The following is an 8,696-nucleotide window of genomic DNA, read 5'->3' on the forward strand; positions in this document are numbered from 1 at the left end:
GCTATAATCAACAGGACAAGTGAAGAAAAAGGAACCCTCATACACTGCTGGTGGGACTGCAAATTGGTACAGCCACCATGGAAAACAGTATAGAGGTTCCTCAAAAACCTAAGAATTTATCTACCATATGATCCAGCAATCCCTCTACTGGGTATTTACCCCAAAGACTTGAAAACCCATATCCGAAAAGATATTTCACACCAATATTCATAGCAGTATTATTAACGGTGGCCAGGTCATGGAAGCAACCGAAGAGCCCTACAATAGATGATTAGATAAAGAAGCTGTGGTACATATATACAGTGGAATATTACTCAGCCATAAGAAGAGATGAAATACTGCCATTTGCGACAACATGGGTAACCTCGAGATAAACCATGCTAAGTGAAATAAGCCAGACAGAAAAAGTTGAAAATCATATGATATCACTTATATGTGGGATATAAACCTAAAAGCAACAAAGGAACAGGACAAACAAACAGAGACTCACAGACATGGACTACAGACTAGTGGTTACCAAAGGGTAGGGAGTGGGAGAGGAGGGGCGAGGTAGACTGGGTAAAGGGGGTCAAATATGTGGTGACAGAGAAATCTAACTATGGGAGGTGAACAGAGTGTAAATATATATATGCCTTACTGTTAAAGTGTACAGCTGAAATTTATTGGATTTCATTAACCAACGTCACCATAAAAAATTTTTTAATTAAAAGAATAAAAATTAAAAAATAAAAAGCTGATAGAGAAAAGCCAGTAGAAGTAGAGAAGTTGAAATTGAAAGAAATCATAGCACAAGCTTCCTAAACAGCTGAGGAGTAAGGTACCTTCCCAATAACATTATAAACAATGAACATTAACACACTGGATAACACTATTTTAGAATATACAAACCAGAATTCTTGTTCAGGGTGGCATCATAAACATATTAGTTTAAGTCCTATCTTCAATCCCTTTCGAATTCTCATTGAAAGGACCAAAAAGATATAATGAAGAGGGAAAGAATCAATCTGTGAAGGGACTACGGAAGGTTGCATTTTACCTCTTACATTGAGAATATATAGAAAGATATAATAGATATAAGAAAAAAATTACCAAGCTGCAATTTCCTGCAAGAGACAGAAAAGCCTGTCTGGGAATAAGTGAAAAGTAATGCCAAGGCAATTCTTAATTAATCAAAGCTAGTCCCCTAGTCACCTTCACTGTGCCTTTATTTGATATTGAAAGGAGGGAAAACTGGAGCATTTGTAGGAAAGGCGGCTTATTTCAATCCTACTGGAACCTAAGGAGAAATGACATTGTCCAAACAAAGAATCCAGCCCCACAGCACAGATCACCAGATAATTAAGATGAGGGTCCTGCTGTAGTGACATTTAAAAAAGGCAATCATGCCAATTATGAAAGAAAAAAAGTGTAGGCTTAAGGATATTTGAACCCACCTAAGCTTTACTAAAGATTTCATTTCAAAAAGGCAATTATGCCGATTATGAAAGGAAAAAAGTGTAGGGTTAAGGATATTTGAACCTACCCAATCTTCTCTAAAGATTTCATTTAGAAAACACTAAAATTTTGGACAAAATATATACAACAAAAATAAATCTTCTAAATCCATCAAAGATCTGCCAAAATAGTAGGAAATTATCAGGCCAAAATATAAGTGAAGAAACTTTTGTTAGGACAGCATTTGCCAAACAAATCCTCTGTACTTTAACAGTTGTTTCCAAGGCTATTTTTTGGTTTGGGAGACAAGACCACATCCAGGGATTCTAAGAGGAGAGCCTCCCTCCAAAGAGCTGTACCGTCAGTATATGGGCAAGACAGACAGAAAAGAGGCCTCCTGGACTCCACAGACCCAGGAGACTGCTGTGGTACTGAGCTGAGCACCCATTAAATTGATTGGTAAATGAATGTGTGATGATATCAAGAGGTGGAAAGAGGTAAAACAACAGGTATTCACAAACATGACTAGGTGAACTAGATATTGAGGCCACAACATTTGAAAGGCAGTTTACCATTATTTAGTCAATACTTCAGTTGCAGAGATACAAGGATGTGGGGAGTGGCACTGCTCAAAACTGTCCCAAATTGGAAATATTTACAACCACAAAATGTGTGAACAAAGTACACTATACCTGTACAATGGAATGAAAATTAACACAGCAATGAAAATTAACAAACTACTACCTCATTAAAGAAAACAAATTTTACAAATATTGAGCAAAAGAAAGTCACAAAAGAAAATACAGTATTAATCCCTTTCATATAAAATAAAATCCAACAAAACTACAGTATTTTATTTAAAACTAAAGTTAAATTATTAAAATAAAAAAAGCAAGAACATGATTATGCAAAGGTCAGGAACGTGGTTACACAAACAATTATTGACCCGTACACTTGAAACCTATATAATTTTATTAACCAACATCACATCAATAAATTTAAAAAAGAATCCAGAGAAGGCGACAAAAAAAAAAAGAGAGAGAGAGACTGAAATGAAGGCACATAGCTCCCTAACTTGAATTGTCACAGTAAACACAGAAACCTATCTTTTGAGCACCAAGACAATGCTCTTTGCTTTGGCTGCTCCTAGTGCTACAGTTCTAATTTTCCTTATAGGTTTCTGGATCTCTAAAATGGCAAAGTAAAACTTGAGAATATCTAGAATGTCTGTTTGTTGGTGTTTCAAGTATCTGAAAGAAACCAACATATCTCAGACAAAAGCCACCATGCTTCCCCATTGCTAAAAGAGACATCCCTCAGCAGATACAATGAAAAGAAATGAAGAAAACTAGACTATGAAAAAATTGTCTATGGCAATGCCATCCTGAACAAGCCCTATCCCATCTGATCTCGGAAGCTAAGCAGGCTCGGGCCTGGTTAGTACTTGGATGGGAGACCACCTAGGAAGACTAGGTGCTGTAGGCATAAAAAATAAAAAATAAGAGATTGTAAACTGACAAGGTCCTTGCAATCTGTGAGGTCAACCAAGGGTTGCCTCGCCTAAAAAGAAAAAGAAAGAAAAAACTCAGCAACGAGAAAGAGGAACCAAGCTGACAAATCTGACCAATGTCTCACCCACTGGCACCCCAAGTAAACTGACTTTTTGCCCTAAAAAAGAAAAATCATTAGAAAATCTAAAATTCATACATTCAACCAGATTTGGGGGTACATTATGATTTATGAAAACAGAACACAAAATTATGAGAAAAGCACAATAGGAGATATTTTTCAAGGTTTGAAAACCATGATGAAATCTTTGAGTCAGCAACTAGAAATATGCCATGAGAAAAAAACAGAGATAGCAAAGTAAATCCATGCTCAAAAAAAAAAAATTCTAAAACCTCGAAAGAAATGGCCCAATGTAGACAGATGAGAGAAAATATTAGAGACATGTAGGATAAATCAAGCACATGAAATATGCATATAAAAAGCATTCTTGAAAGAGTTTGTATCAAAAATGGATACTGAATTTTCTCTAATGCTTTATTGGAATCTATGGATATAATGTGACTTTTTCTTTTGGTTTACTGATAAAACTACATTCTTATTTGTTCATGGTATATTATTCTTTAAATGTGTTATGTGGTTCAAAATCAATAAAAGAAAAACATGCCTTGAACTGCTCCAATTTTCAGGTTGAAATGTTACACTTTACTCACAAGCAAATATAAATATAAAAATATAAACTTGTAAATTTTAAGGATTAAAAAATTCAAGCCAGCATTTAAATAAAATGAAAAGATAAACCACAAATAAAAAAAGAGAATCCTGTTATCTTCTGATTTCTGCTCTATAATAAACACCAGAAAACGATTTAGCTTTAGCTATAGAATCTTGAAAACGACAGACACACCAACCTTTTTTGTTCTGGTCTTGCAAGTATTCATTCGACAATCCACCGAAACACTGCCAACCTTAAAAGAACTCAGAAAATCTACCAGCCACATTTCCATCCTTAAAAGCTATTCCAGGTTCTACTTTAGCTGGCCACAAAATGAATTTAAATTTTTTAAAAACTTAATGAAAAGGAAGATGGTTTAAAACATTAGTAGTAACTATTAAAAACAAAACTTACACTACATAATTTTAAAATATATTAATGGAATTAAATGAAATTGTCACAATTTTTCACAGAGCAGCTGCATAAAATATATTATAAAAAATCTGAACTCCCGAAGATTTCATTCAAAACTGCAAAAGATGATGGGAGGAAACCAGGGAGTAGAAACATTCTAATTTTCTCTTCTTGAAAATGGCTGGGGGTGGGGTGGGGGGGCGGGGACGTGTCAAAAATACTGTTTCATCTCCTTATTTCCTTTGAACTTACTTTTTTTTCATATGCTGACATTCTAGACCAATATTAAATAATTGTGATGGCAATATCCCTATCTTCTAACTTCAATCAGACTCCTTCTGTTTTAGTATTAAAGAATGCTGTCAGCTGATATATCTTGCAATAAATTTATCATGTTATAGTTTTGGTTTACTAAGAGTTTGTATCAAAAATGGATACTGAGTTTTTATTAATGCTTCACTGGAATCTATGGAGATGGTTGTGACCTTTTTTCTTTTGGTCCGCTGCATAAAAGGTTATAATAGATTTTATAAAACTACATTCCTATCCGTTCATGGTGTAGTATTCTTTAAATGTGTGGCTCAATTTGCTATTACCGAGAATATATTGTTATCTACATTTATGGGTGAAAAGTATCTATAATTTTCATATTTTTGTATTTTTGTCAGATTTTGGTAGCAAGTTTACAATGGCTTGTAAAATGAATTTAAGACATTGTCTATCTTTTAAATACTCTTCAATAATTTATATAGCATGGAAATTACTTCGTTAAAATCTGAACAGAACAAGTACACTCTGAGTGTTAAATTCTTTCACAAATTTTAAACGCTTCCATAGTTATTATCTTGTTTATATAGTTTATGCATTCTGAATCTATTTCTATAATTTATATTTTTCTCTTAAAATGGCTATTTTACTGAGAGCAGGGAGAGAGAATAGGGTCAGAGCCTGGCCTTAACTAAGAATCCCTTATCTGAGGATACAGAGACGAGAGTCCAGAGGGGAACAAGGCCACTACTACATGCAGGCCAGAGTACTAGAAAGAGTGCAGCAGAGAACTCCAGACACCTGCAGAGAATCTACCTAGAGTATCCAGCCAAGTACTGATTAATGAGTGTGTGTGAGGAAACTACCTGAGGCTGGGGAAAGCACAATCCAAAAGGAGTGGGAACAGTCTCTGGCCCTCACACCAGGAACAGTATCTGTTGCCACAGCAGAGGCTTAGCCCTTGACTGAGGACTACTCTATTGCTACTCTTAATTTTGTAGTAATTGTTCTGGTTAGCTAGCAGTTACTCTCTTAAAGAGCTGAGGTCTGGTTAATTTCATCTCTCCTGGGTATCATTTTGGGTCTATGAACATGGTTGTTTAGAAGCATTTATAAAAATCAGATGAGTGTTTCAAAAAACCACATCCCTCCCTCAAAATTCATAAATCTAGCTTTGTTACTAATCCTTCCCAGAACAAATGAAGCAGAGGAGTTAATCCAAATATATTAGCTATATGTGGAATGTTTACTCCACTGGAAATAATGAAAATAAATAAAGCACTGTTATTATTGAGGCTATAAAACCCATTCGGTGAAAACTAATCTTCTTAGTTTGCTATTTTAGTACTATCAAATGTTCATAATATTTATGACTTCCTTATATCAGAGAAATGGTATTTCTTCAAAGCAATTTTTCAATTCACTGGTATGATGTATTTTTGGAGTTCTGCTGTCAAAAATATTTCACTGGACATAAGAGGAAATAAATAATGGCATTATCCAGACCCCGCTCCAGCCTTTTTATTTAGGTTCATTCCTGGTCTTTGATTTTCCTTCTATTCCAAAGCAAAAGGTTGTTTTCCACTGCTAGTGTGAAGTGTTTTCATTTGTACTCTGTATAGTCAATTAAGTTGCAACTGCTAGCTTGTTTTTCTTCTCCACTGGACGGATAAATACTCAAAGATAGAGGCTGTAATTGGTGTCACATATGAACATTTCCACCTTCCAGAACCATGCTTGGCCAGTAGTAAGTAATGACTTAATCTTTACTAAATGAGTGAATGGAAGGCTGAGGACAACGGCATACACGAAGCTGTTCCCTTTCACACACCCCATGGTCCTTCATTCCCCTCCAGTGGGCTGGACATTTATTTGGAAACCACTGAGCATCTGAAAAGTAGAAGTGCATTTCCAGGCTTTCTAAATGCCCTGAGTGATTACTATTCCAAGAACATTCCTCCCCACCCCCTACCCCAATTAAATATCCTATAAATGGTTCATTTTCCCAAGCCTCAAATTTGGGTGGAAACTCCCATCATAATATCAACTACAGAACTTTTAGAGTCTCATCCAAACACAGAATGATGTCTGAAGAGAAAGGCCTATAAAAATTAAATTTCCAGACTTAAAAGGAAGGCTAAAACCACACACTGCTACGTGTGGCCTCAATAATGAAATAAAACACAAATAAAAATAGGAACATTATAATAATTGAGTTCTCTGGCACAAATTCAAGACTGGAGATAGAATCCTGTTACGTAACTTGATGTTATCAGAAAAATAAAAGCAGACAGTATCATGTTGTAATGGGAGAAATTAGGACATCTATGAGTTTACAGTCTCGAATCAGACAAGGGTCAATGAGTTGCTGCCTGCAAGGTAGCTGGAGAATTCGGGAGGTGGCATGACTGAACTAAGGAATCAAAAATTGAGAAGGATGTATCTCAAGTTACATCCAGACAACTGTCATCAGAAAGCAGCAGACAGGAAGAAAGTGTGTGTCCTAAGATTCCAACAAAGCTACACTTGATTCTGAATTTGATACCAAAAATCACTACAGGGTTTTCTTTTAAACATACATTATCAATTCCAATTCAAGATTCACTGTGAGATTTCTTAGTTCAAAATAGCTGTCATGATTGAGGGGTAAGATGCTAGCCTGCAGAACACCACAGCCGCCACCCAAGATGTCTTCTTGCTCAATTCTTATATTTTTTCTATGAAATGTGAAGTATGAGTTATAAAAAGAAATTAACACAGTGGGTGAAACTAAGGATTGACTGGATCCTTAACTTTAAGTAATCTACATAATTTTAAATATATTTCTCCTCATAATATTTTATATAGTTCTGAAAGATATGCTTAGTAAATAGAAGATAGAACAGTCCCCATTTAGTAATTTTTCCTAGAACTTCAAGGTGAGAACTGAGTCACCTTGAATTGACATTACAGAGCCCTGGGCTCTTATGCTATGGCCTGCTTGACGCAAACGATTTTTTTTTCAGGCAGTGTAATCTAGTAAGTAAAAGATTGGGCTCTAGAAAGTACTTAATTGAATTAAAATTATAACTCTACTAAATTTCTATTGCTGTAATCATTGGCAAATTACTTACCTACTCTAGGCCTCAATTTCCTCATCTGTCATATGGGTATTAAAAAGGCATCTATTTCATAGGGTCATGGTGAAGATCAAATGTAGTAAATTATCTTGATGCCTGCTCAGAGGTTTCACTCAAAAATGTTATTTCTGTTAATATCCTTACAGCCAGAAGGGAAACTTAGAGATCATCTAAGTCAAAATTATCTCAACCTCTATCGATCTCTTATTTTTGAATTTGAAGAATATTAGGCAAGGCAGATTAAATGTTTACATAATTTCCACTAATAGTCTGATATTTATCCTAAGTATACAAAACCCCTCCTTTTAACTGTAGTTTCTTTATAACAATTAAGTTCCAATATAAATTTAGACTTTATATTTATTAAAAAATAACTGTAGTCTATACATTACCTACTTAATAAAGTCCCTATTCTCATCCAATTTTTAGTATCTCCTTAAAATTCATATTTCGCGTTTCCTCCATGTGATAAACTTACGTGGAGGATAGTCTATTTATTAGGTTACACTATGTAGCAAAGGTGATAGGATGTCACTTCCATGATTATGAAGATGCTACAGATATATAAGACTAATGTTCTATTCTGTTTGCTTATTAGAAAAGAGACTGCATTAGCAGACTAGAGAGACACTCTCTTACAGACTTTGAAGAAATAAGCTGCCATGTTATAAAAGGGCCTGTGAGAGGGTCACACAGCAAAAATTTCAGGGTGGTCACTAGGAGCTGAGAGCAATCCCTGGCTGACAGCAAGCAAGGAAACAGAAACCTCAGTCTCACAGTTCTCTAACCAGATGAAGATGAATTCTGCCAAGAAAATATATGTATGTACGAACATATATGATAAATTAATAAATTTAGTTAGATGGAAACAAAGTTTTGGTATTTATGCAAATGAATCAATATATATCTTTTTATTCCTCTGCTGCTGGGCCTATAAAAATATTCCCAAACTCAAGAGTATATATAAACATACCTATATCTTTTAAGTATTTGCAGTTCCTATTTTTTACATTTAAAAAGTTAATCCACCATTTTCAAAGATGAAAGAGTTTTGTGGGTGGACGGTGATGATGGCAGCACAAGTGTGAATGCACTTAAGACTACTGAACTGTACACTTACAAATAGTCAAGATAGTAAATTTTATGTATATTTTATAATTTAAAACAAAAAATAGCTCTTACCTAAAAAAAAGTTTACCCATATGTAACTTCTTTTATAAGAATATATATATAATTTTCAA

General features: G+C 34.7%; 1 pseudogene; it reads left to right on the forward strand.

Moving 5' to 3' along the window:
- The first annotated feature begins 2,800 nt into the window (after positions 1-2,800).
- LOC112476314 lies at positions 2,801-2,919 on the forward strand (annotated as a pseudogene).
- The last annotated feature ends 5,777 nt before the right edge of the window (positions 2,920-8,696 follow it).

This window comes from Pteropus alecto, unplaced genomic scaffold (genome assembly GCF_000325575.1).
Source record: "Pteropus alecto unplaced genomic scaffold, ASM32557v1 scaffold402, whole genome shotgun sequence".
Classification (NCBI taxonomy): Eukaryota; Metazoa; Chordata; class Mammalia; order Chiroptera; family Pteropodidae; genus Pteropus; species Pteropus alecto.